The sequence below is a fragment of the Aedes albopictus genome, chromosome 2 (assembly GCF_035046485.1).
Source record: "Aedes albopictus strain Foshan chromosome 2, AalbF5, whole genome shotgun sequence".
Lineage (NCBI taxonomy): Eukaryota > Metazoa > Arthropoda > Insecta > Diptera > Culicidae > Aedes > Aedes albopictus.
In genome coordinates, this window is record NC_085137.1 from 332,658,607 (window position 1) to 332,671,125 (window position 12,519).

Sequence of the window (12,519 nt, forward strand, 5' to 3'; positions counted from 1 at the left end):
TCTTGCCTGCGCAATTCCGCAGTTTCGTGGATACGAGAACTGGAGCTACCGTGTCAGGCTATTTCTGGAAGCGGCTGGTGTCTCGGAGGTGTTGACGGAAGAAGTTCCGGAACAAGTAGCCGAGAGGACCAAATTCCTAGAAAAGGACCGTAAGGGAAGAACGCTGTTGGTAAGCTGCTTCGCGGACGACTGCCTAGAGGTCGTTCGGGAGAAATCAACGACGAAGCTGATGTGGGAAGGTTTGGAGGCAACGTATGCGAAGAAGTCTATTACAAGCCAGACCCTCATTCAGAAGCAGCTAGCGCGACTGTGCATAAAGATTGGAACCAGAGAAGCCACATTCTCGAGTTCGATGGGCAAGAAAACTGTAGACGGCAGGTGCGAACTTGGTTGAAGCAGATTTGGTGTCGCAGCTCTTTCTAACGTCACCGGACTCATATGACCCCCTTGTGACAGCCTTGGAGAATGTGAGTGAGAAAGATTTAATCTTGGATCTCGTCAAGCAAAAACTGTTGGCAGAAGAGTCGAAACGTGCGGACCGTGTCGAAAATCGCACTTTGAAGAGGAAATACCTGCAGCGTTCACAGGACACCAGGAGAAAAAGCAGTTTACCGGAAAGTGTTACAGCTGCGGTAGACGGGGGCATCTCAAAAGGGTTTGCCACTGTCAGAATCATTCCGAAGCCTGGGCTTAGGAGAGAGAATCGATGAGTTTCATGGCACATAACGAAAAAAGTCGGACAAAGAGGAAGATTGGGTTCAAACTCAATAGAGGCTATAGCGATCACTTTGTAAGCAACAATCCCCTTTCTCTTACGACGTTGCGAAACAATGTCATATGCTTGCGAAACAATGGATATGCTTGCTGAGAAGGAAGCAATTGTTAGCAATCGCGGCGTTCTCTTCTACGTCAAGGATGTTTTGCTCGTACCGAATCTGAGAGTCAACTTGATGTCAGTCAAGAAAATGACGGAAGTCGGCATCGATGTCTTGTTCTCTGGTGCGACAGCAGTTTTGAAAAAGTGCGAAAGAAAAATAGAAGCTGGTCGTCTGAAGGGATTTTTTATGAAATCGAGCTGTTTGCGGAGGATCGATGCGCGAATGCCTGCCTGCAAACTGGAAAGCGAAGTAAGGACTGCCAACTGGAAATTGAAGCGATCGTTAAAGATAGCACACCTCAAGTAAGCAGAGAGGGGAGATATGAAACTGAAGATGATTGCCAACAATCTACCTATGAAGGACAACCCGAAAGTGATGTGAAGATTGGTTTTGACAAAGATGGCAGGCAGTGTACTTGGGAAGATAGTCGAATACTTCTTTGGCTACAGACCCAGCTGAACGGACCCAAGCCGATGTGAGCTATGCTGCCATTTAGGGATGGCCGATTGAGGGGAGTGTTATGTAGTAGCAATCGCTCCGGGTTATGGGTAGTACGCAGATCGCAAAAAAAAAATCTTGGCCTATTTCGATTCGTGGAAAATTCAGACAACCCGGATAAAAACTAACCATAGGGTATTTGGTGAAAACCATTCCTGTACCATACAGTGTACCAGCTACAATATAGTGTATTGTAATGGAATGGTTCGCTAAAAGCTTTGCACATTGGTAGCTATTATACATTTACATCCGATCTTTATGTAACAATATATTATACTGTTTTTCTTACGTTTGAACCATTCACTATTCTGAAACAATCTTTTTCCGTGCATTTTTAATTTTTTATTCAGTTTATGATTTTTTCCGTGCTTTGTTTTGTTGATGTCCGTGACATTTTTGTTGCAAGGGAAATGAAAGAGAAAAAAGTGAATAAGTTGAAACATCTATTTAAAGTCAACAAAATGTTTAAATAAAGTGGTAAACCAGGTGTCCTAAGGACTGCATATCCAAGAGATATGGTGGGCTAGGTATGTAGAGTGCGATGAGAGGAATACGAATGTAGGTCAACCCGGAAAGACGCAGGCCAGATTACCGTAAATCAGTGGATGAGTTCAACACTATTCTTTCTCTTCTTCTCTCATGTGAAATTGCCTTGTACAACAGCCGAATTAAATGCGATTTATCTTTGACATTTTTAACATAAGGACTGGACTGCCCCCACTCGCATAACAGTCCCATTTGCAAAAAGTAGGAATTGAGAAAACAGCATTTAAAGTTTGAAAACTTGTTTCCATATAAAACTTTGAAAAATCGCCAAAATTTGAAGAATATTTCGATTGTCTCGAAACTTTCACAGATTGCTTTGCACATAAATATATAACTGTAAAAAATATTACAATCACTACAAAGTTGTTCAGTTTTGTGTTACGTGACACAAAAATCCATGATGGGACTGTTATGCGGGTACTTTTGATATGGGACGCTCATGACTTGGTATTTTTTTCACATATTGACATAAAAATTCAAAATTTGTATTATTGTTTTTGGAAGTACATCGAAAATGATGACTATTCATAACGTTAACTCAAAAGTGATGAAAATGCAAATGGGACAGTTATGCGAGTGAGGGCAGTGGACTGGACACTGAAACGACTTCTGAAATAAGGTCGTCTTCGCTTTTTAACCTAACTTATAGTTGAATCGAACTTGACAGTTTTCTCAAGAGTTGTTTTGTACACATTTCATAGTTCAGTCAAATTGGAGCCTCAATATTGCAATAATGGTTAAACGCGCTGTAATGATACTTATGTACCTCGTCACCCACTTCATGCAACTACATTAGTGGTCTAATAACACTTAGCGCGCTAGGCATAGTTCCATCATGCCGCTCAAAGTGTTGCCACAAATAATGCTTAGTTTGCAAAACCCGGTTATCTGGCTGGTGGGACATGGGAGCTTAAGCTTCAACTGTTAATGCAATGAGAGGCTACTCAGACTTAGACGAGTTTAGGTTAGTTTGGCTAGAACTGCCATTATCGAAGGAACATGACGAGATAATATAACATTATATGGTTTATCTAATGTAAAACAATACAACATAACAAAAGAGAACCATTCCAAAACCATGATTAAATTTATAACCAGTAGTAAAATTACAATTAAAAACAATATATTTACGGTACATTTTATTGTTTGAAACCATACATGTACCATACAATGTACGGTATATTAAAGCCCACGTATCAGTATTTCGAACAATTCATTTACAATAAAATGTATGGTTTTGTAAAAAAATATATATGGAGAAAAATATTTTTTTATATTGTTACGATACTTAACAACCCGTATAGTATATTGTAAAAATCTCATTTACAATTCACTGTATGGTGTCTAACATTACATCTCATTGTTTTTGTATTTTTTATTTTTACAGTGGTGTTTATTGTAACTATGTGGGTTTAAATAGTACTGTTACAATACAACATTCGGTTTTTCTACTGTATTTTTTATTCGGGAAGGTATCGCTCAAGAAACAAGGAAGCATCGCTTTATCCCGGATCCTAGTACGGAATCGAAACGAAACGTCAAATCATATTGGGCTTGCTGTGTCAAATTTCTTTACCATTCTGATCTATTGTGGTATATTCCGTGTCCTTTGTATAGTGCATGTCGTATAACTTTATCACCATTGAAAAGTTATAAAGTATTCGGTTTTATTGCAGTAGTCATTTTCAACTTAATCGCAAGAAAGGAATCTGATTGACAGGTTCCGCTTTTAACACTCTCTTTTTTCAGGCAAAATCGGATCCATTAACGAAAAAAGTCTAGGAATGATACCGATATTGACCATGCATCGAAACCCTAAACCTTACTGCCTCAAAACCAGGGAACACTTTAGGAAAAGATTAGGAGTACTTCAAGATGAAGATGATCACGGGCCTCGGCCACTACCAAACCGAGACTGTTCGGATCAAATCGGCACAAACAATTTTTGTGAATCGGCCTTTTTGTTGTTGGCAGATCAAACTGTAATTCGAAATAAACATTCACAATTTTCGTTAGAAATAGATCAGTTTTCAATTGTTATAATTTTGTTAAACTTACAATTTTAGTTTGATTTTCTCCTCTATTGGCTTCCCTCCTACCTTCCTTTACAGGCAACGTAGCCACCTAATAAATTATTACATTTGTATTTGAGTCCATATCAATTTGTTGTGAAATAATCTAACTTACGAATTTTGTCCTCGAAATACTCAAATTTGGACCACTGTGCAAAGTCTCGTCCTCGTCGTGCGTCGATATCTGTTATCAATATTCTGTTTACTGTCCACTTCGTTTATCTCTTACACATCATTTACCTGATTCCTTAGTCTGCTGTCCAATATGTCTTGTCCCGTCGGGCCTCAATTTCAAGCAAATCTCCAAATTTGTCCCCGTGGTCCGAAGAATACTATGGATTACAGTTTTCTTACTATGCTATCTAATTGCTCATAAGTTTTGCTACTTACTATGATTGCATGTGATCGTTTAACCAAACCTCTCGTCTACAAATCACTCGCGCACCTTTCTCTATCTCCACTTCCTTTTTAATCACCAAACAACTATCCTCAAATTCTACTTTTATTAATATACCGATTATCCACAATCGCAAAATGGTATCTTCAAACAGATTCAATTCTTCCTATCCTGTTTTTATTTACTTCATACAACTTTGACAACTATCTGACTCTCTCTCCTTCTCATGTCATCTCTACTGTCACTCTGACACCTGTCAAACGACACTTACCAATACTAACGAGTCTGGAATAACAAAGAGGAGAAACGTCAAAATTGGAACAGCCAATTTGCTGTCATCCCCATAGTTCCAATCGAGCAGGAGACCTGTCAAAACGACCAGGATTCGCCACTTTGGTATACTCGAGACACTTTAACCAATACCTCATCGACCAAACCCATATCTCGTGGCAACCGGCATTCATGCAGTGCTGCCAGAACAGAGACCTATCACTTTCAACAAGGTTTGAAATGTAATAAGGACCAGTGTTTTCCTTTGATTGCTAAAATATGCTGCTCCACAGCAGTTAGGACTAGAGTTCAGTTTGGTAGATCATTCGGCGCAACGCAACCCAAAAAGGTGATCTACACACGCTGCTACGGGCTCCGTTAACCCTTTATAAGGCCGAGAAAACTAAGAACACAAAGTTGAAATAAGGCAGACCAAGTTCCAGTGAGAACGTAGAGCCACAAAGAAACAGAAGAAGACCAAAGCAGACGGAATTGCCAATCGACCACGTTCTGATTGACGTCAGGACCTATCGTGTCGTGGTACTAACATATACTGACTGGTTTGCTGAATATGATACTCCACGCGGCCGCGCATATGCACGAAATTCCACGCGGCAAATCCTCTCGGAAAGGAAGACCCGCACTTGAGGAAACGCCGCAATGTTATCTCCCATAAGAATGATGTAAAAGGGGAGCAAAAAACCCGGCTGTTCCTTTCCTCAGGGATTTTAACCAGGGATACTTTAAGGACAGACTTGTAAGAATCCCAAAATGGCCGCCACAATGGCCGACTTTTGTACCTACTCACGATTTCGAGGGCGCAAATCTCTTCGTAAACAAAACCAGCGCATCTGATCTTCTTATTTTAAGCTTCTTACAAGTGAGCAAGAACAAAATAATAAAATGCACTGTTGTTAGAAGCTTGATTCTTGAGATTTGTGCGTTTGAAGATCTGATGCGCTGTTAAAGCGAGATTTCAAGACGTTTGTCCTTAACCACTGTCTGGTAATGGTTAAGCTATCGGACGAGGGTCATAGGGATGTACCCCCTTAAGGTGAAGATTTGATTTGTGCTCTTAAAAATTCGTGGCGTGGCTTCATCATATGTTCACCTTAAGAGGACTGCTGAAGTACAGTGAAAGCAGCCATTAACGACGCAACCAAGGATTTCAGCGAAGTTTAAGACAGCGTTCCAAGACAACGGCCTGACACGCCAAGTTGTGTTGCTCAGGAAGCTCATTACCACATCCGTTTTATCGTGCGGTAGCGTGGACAAGTAGGGGAACCAACATATTCTGGACACAGCAAAACGCCAATATTTTTTGGACACTTACGGCAAAAACAAATGGAAGTGTCCAAAATATATTGGCGTAACGCTGTGTCCAAAATACGTTGATTTCCCTACGTGACGAAGCTCATTTACACCATCCAATACCCTTCGAGCTATTTGCGATTTAACAACTGCAAATCCGGACCGCACCAAATTTATGAAAAAGATTGTTTGAAAATATTAGTTGTTGTTTTTCATGCAAAATACCGAACTATGGTTTCTAATAATTACGATACTGTGAGTCAATCAGTCAGGTTCAAAATTCATTCTAAGAGAAACTTGAATTTGGTTCAAAAAGTCTACATTGTAAATACCTTCATTCTTTCAAACATTTGGTACTTAGCACAAGTATTTCCGCCAAATAAAAACCATTTGGCGCAGATTTATGCAGTTTGTTGAATGTTTTTTTTATGGAATCGACAAATTTTCAAGGTCTCCTGTAATCAAATGTACCTGGACGTTAGTAAAGGTGATCTTTCACTAATTGATCCTGTTCTGAAATGTAAAGCTTTATTTGTCAAAAATGTTTTGTTTTCAACCAATGACCCAGACCCAATTGATCTCTTCATGATGGCCCAGAAACAAAATAATTTCTTAACCTTGAATTCAAGGTTATGGTTAAGCTATGCTAGCAAGGCAGCATCAAATCCCTTATTGATTTTCACGAAATCAATCTACAATTCATTACTTGTTCAGCAAAACTGTGAACCCTGACCTACAGTGGGATATAATATGGGGGAATGAATTAACTACATCGGCTGTTTTCCTACTCTCCGCATCGACCAATGTGGCGCTAGCTTCTATGCGCGAAAAATCGCTAAAAGTAAATCGCAAAAATATTGTATGGCGAATAGCATCTAAAGGCAAATTTATCGAAGAGGAATACATTATTCGAAAAAATATTTGGTAGTGGTTGTGCACAATGGTGACTACTATTAAGCCTACCAAATATTTTTTCAGTAAAAACTTTCTATTTCAAGTAATTCAAGTTTAGATGCTTTTCACCATACAAAATAAATTGGATTTACTCCTGCTGATCAACTGTGGGTCTGCGCCAAGCGGGTAGTAAATCAAGTAGTAAATCGTTTTTATCAACAAATACTAGACAAGGTCTTTATATGTATGTCAATGACATAGTTAGTAGGAAAATAAAACGTGGACGAAGGACTCCTGCTGGCCTCAGTCTGTTAAAGAGAATTGCAAACAAAATGTTGTACGCTGAATTGTAAAGTGGTTTTCTCTGTTATTCGCAGAATCTAATTGACGCTCTTTCTTGTATAGAAGACAAATGAAACCATCCTACCAACTATCAGGTGTTCTACCTCTTCCCATATCTTCAATATAACGTCTAGCGTTGGAGGTTCCACATTCTGTCCGTCGTCGTCGATTCGAACTCTGTATAGCTCTTCCATTCCCACCGTCAACAATACCTCGAGCAAAATCAGTAAGCCAGGAGCTGAAAGTCTCTTTAATACATAAAGACAAATCAATCAATCAATCAATACCTCGAAGTGCCCTCTCCACCTGACGGAAGAAGGCGCTGTTTTTTTTTCTGCACGCCATTGACAGTTTCGTAAAATTTTCGCATATCATTCTGCTCTTTACTGTCTTGTGTATGAGCTATCAAACTTCCCTCATGCTCTTTGCGATGGATTCGTTTTTGACTACTCTTGCTTCCCTATATTGCTTCCTGCTCTGCCGAGTCTCCGATACCAGCTTCCGGCGTCTGGAAACACTCTTCTCGTCCGTTACCCCCTCTGGGACATTTCGTCGAATCACCCGTTTCTAGCTCGTCTTTCAGCACGTACTCATCGTTCCGTGGATAGATTCCCAAAGAGTGTTGAGGTTATCGCTCTCGTTGTCCAACTTAACCGCACGTCCATCTTCTCCCAGACAAAACGTAATCGTATAAGATGTTGCATAAAATGATAAAGTAGAGGCCATATGCGTGCATGCCTCCACGGAGAGACGAAACTACCCAAAAGTGAGTTCTTTCCACCCAACTTCGGGGTTGCGTGCGTCAAGCCAATTTTGAGTTGATGGAATCGATGTTTTTGTTGGGTTGTTCCCGCTTGCTTCCATGTGAAAAAAATACCTAATTTTAGGTTTTTTCCACCCAACCGAAATTTTGACTAGGTTGTATTCACTCAAATTTGAGTACTGTGCTAGAAACTCAGCGTTGGCTTGACGCACGGAACTGCAAAAGTTGGGCTGTTTCTCTCTTCACTCTCTGACAACAACAGAAAGAGCGCATGAAAAGGGAGATGAAAAAGAACTCAAAATTGAGTTTAAAAGTACCTAATTTTGAGTTTTTCAGTTTCTCCGTGTCCATTTGGGCGCATGTAAAATGTACGCATATTGCCTCTACTTTAACATCGTATGCAACATCTTATACGATCACTGGTTGACACTAGCGTGCACAGGGGGGGGGGGGGGCAAGGGGGGCACCTGCCCCCCCTTTTATAAAACAAAATTATGCACCATTTTTGCAATTCTTACACCTTGGATTTTACCACGCAATGTTGAGAATCACTGAGTTATGGTGCACCACTGACACATACAATTTCTTAGTATCTCAAGCACAACCATGATGTTCTCAGAATCATCTAGGCTAATCTCACGCACCATCTTTTAACTAATCAGTGATGTCAGCGCCACATTTGAAAAACATGCACCATTTTGGCATTTCGTATTCCATGTACGTGATCCTTGGTGACTTCGGCACCACATTGAATTCTAAGCACCATTTTTGCAATTCGTGCACCTAGCCATACAAAATAACGAGTATCACTAAATAACAGTGACGACTAATACAGCACACTAACACCATGCACCTTCTTCAAAGCTTTCAATGCACCATCATGATGTCCACAGAATGATCTAGGTATCCACGCATTATGATGATCTCATGAAATGTCTTTTTATCAATTAGGTATCTAATACCTCATATGCACCTGATATGCACCATCATCAAAATTCATGGACCATCACAGCTTTTCAAGCACCATTTCAGCGTTTATCATATCATCTAGGCATCTAAAGCACCATAATGCCGAGAGCATAACATAAAATGCATTTTTTGTAATCTATGCACCATTTTTGCAATTCGTGCACCTAACCATGCAACATGTTGATAATCTTTGAATAACGGTGACAACCACACGGTGTTCAATAAGTTCGGATACACAGTAAAATTCAATTTATTTCCCATCTGTAATTCAGATTTACAAAGTGAATGTACTAATTGAAAGCTCACATTATACTGATCAAATACAGTATATATTTTGAAATAAACTGTCCTTTATCTTTTTGTAATAATTGCAAATGTGTCTCAAGTTCCTTTCGGCCGACACGCACGTCTGTCATTGGTATTTCGTCTAGTTTTTATTGAGTAATGGTGTTAAGTTAAATCAAATTAGGTTGTTGTCTTCAGCATTAGTGGTAGCAACTATGGACATACGAAATAATCTATAAGATTCAGATTGGGTGAAGTACGGACTCATTTTATTTTGATCTTTAAAATTGCAAAAATTGCCGCTGTACCTGTTTTAATGATTTTTGTTTTGTCAAAAAGCAAGGCTGCGTTATATCTCAGTTTAATCCATGATTATCTTTTCCAAAACTTGATTATATCCCTATTGTGGCAAATTTTAACCAAAATTGGCTTTATATAATGTACTTATGTCTTTTTCATAGATTTAAGCACATTTTGACTAAACTTGCAAATTTATCACCATATCATCACTGAAATAGCAGTGTAAAGCTTTTGTCTATTAATTTAGTTATTTTAATTTACTATAGTGAGATGTAAACTCAAAAGTCAACGTTTTAGACTTCTGTAGCTTGTGCAACTTATTGAAAATTATTCCAGCGTGCCGGAGCTAACAAACTTTAAGTAGATACATCTAAGGCTTATAATAAAAATAGAAAAACCATATGCTAAATTTGATCAGTGTTATACGACCTTTCAATAAATGCATTTACTTTGAAAATCTGAATTACAGATGTAAAATTAATTCAAGTTATATGGTGTATCCGAACTTATTGAACACCGTGTAATGCAGCACACTAGCTTAATGCGCCTTTTTCAAAGCTTTCCATGCACCATTTTGGCATTCACTATATCATCTAGGCAGGCATCTTATGTACCATTATAATGTGGTTTACATTTGATTTTGATGCACCATTTTGGCATTTCGCATACAAAATAGTATTCCACGTACCTGGACCATGTTGACTTTTGTGCCACATTGAGTTTCCTGCACCATTGCACGAATTGCAAGTGCACCTTCTTATGAAACATGACGAGTATAACAGAATCATTGTGAAGCTAATGCAGCATGCTGACATCATGCATTCCATGCACCACCAAGATGTTCACAGAATCATCTAGGCACCATTTCACGCACCATCTGTGAATCAAATATGTGTCTAATTACGAAATCATGCACCAACGTTAAATTTCATGCATTACTAAAGCTTTTAAAGCGTAATCGTGGCGTTCACTGTATCATCTAGGCATCTATTGCACCATTTTTTTTATGAAGTACATCGAAATAGCAGTTCTTGTACGATGTCAACTCTAATGCATCATACTGAAATCAAGCACCATCTTTGAATGATATGCACCATACCAATAAACTCAGTGTTATCATGCACTATCTTGACGTTCCCTTGATCATTAAGGTATATAATGTACTAACTCACATCACACACCTTTTTAAAATTCTATGCACCTTCTTGGTGTTCATCGCGCATCAAAATAGCATAGCGTGGATCATTTTGAGAATCACTTTACCAGCTCGAGAAATATCTGGTGAAATCCCTGGAGGAATCCTTGACGGACTTTCTGGAGGAATCCCTGAAGGCATTACTAAAGAAGTGCTTCAAAGAATTCTTGAAGAAAGCTCTCAAAAACTGGAAGAGGAGTCTAGAGAAATTCCTGTAGAATTTGCAGGAGGAACTACTCAAGGTATAACTGGAAAAATTATTGAAGGAATGCCCTGGAGGAATTTCAGGAGGTATCCCTGCAGGAAGCATTCCTAAAGGAATCTTTAAAAATTTCCTGGACGAATCCGTAGAGGTATTATTGGAGGAATCTGTAGAGAAATTCCTGGATAAATCCGTACAGGAATTCGTGAAAGAATTCATGGAGGAATTTCTGGAGAAATATTTCGAAAACTCCTGGACAAATTTCTGAGTTCAAGCAGAGGTTCATTGACGAACCCCTGGAGAATTTCTTGGAGTAAACCCTGGAGGCATTCCTGGAAGAAACCCTGGAGAAATTTCTGGAAGAATTTATAGAGAAATTTCTAAAGGCATTCCTGAAGGAATCCTTGAAAGAATTACTGGAGGAACTTCTGGAAGAAAGTCCGGAGGAATTTCTGCAGGAATCTCAGAGGAAATTTCTGGAGGGACATTTGGAGGAGTTTCTAGAAGAATTCCTGGAGGAAGCTATGAGAAATTCCTGGAGAAATCCCTGGTGTAATCCCTAGAGGAATCCCTGAAGGAATCCGTGAAGGAATTACAAAATGAAACACTGGAGGGATAACAGAAGGAATTCATGAAGGAATCCATGAAATAATTCCTGGAGGAATTCAAAGATGAATAGCTGGAATCCTAACGGATTTTTTGGAAAAATTCCTGCATTAATTTCTTTAAGAAATTACTCGAGGAATTCATTGATGAATCCTTGCAGAAATTACTGAAGAAATCTCTGGAGGAATTTGTGGAGCAATTTCTGGAGGAATCAGTGGAGGCATTCCTAAAGAAATGTTTGGAAGAATCCGTGAAAAAAATCTTGGAGGAATTTCTGGAGGATTTTGAGGAGGAATACTTGGAGGAATCCCTGGAGACATTCATAGAGGAATCCTTGGAAATCCTAAAGAAATCTTTGGAAAATTCCTGGAGAAATCTCTGCTGTAATCCTAGGAGGAATTAATGAAGGAATCCGTGAAGGAATTCCAGGTTGAATCCCTGGAGAATTCCTAGAGAAATTTCTGGAAGAAACCCTAGAGGTTTTACTGGAGAAATTCCTAAAAAAAAATTGTAGGAATTCCTGGAAGAATTTCTAGAGGATTATCTGAAGGAATTCTTTGAAAAATTTCTGGAAAAATATTTGCGGCTTCCTGGAGGAATGATGAAAAGAACTCCTCGTGCAATTTCTGAAAGAATTCCTAGAGGATTTTTTGAGGAATATCTGAAGAAATTCATTGATGAATCCCTGGAACAATATCTGGCGAAATCCATGAAGAAATCTGTGGAGGAATTTCTAGAGAAATTCCCGGAGAATATCCGGGAAAAATTCCTTTACGATTTTCTGGAGGAATCCGTCGAGGAATTTCTGGAAGAATCCCTGGAGACAATGTTGGAGAAATTTTCCAAGGAATTCCTGGAAGAGTTTCGGGATAAGTTTTTTTTGGAGAAATCCGCGGATGAATTCTTGGAAGAATACTTAGAGGAATTCTTAGTGGAATCCAGGAAGATTTTTTAGAGGATTTTCTGGAGCAAAAACTAGAGAAATTTTTAT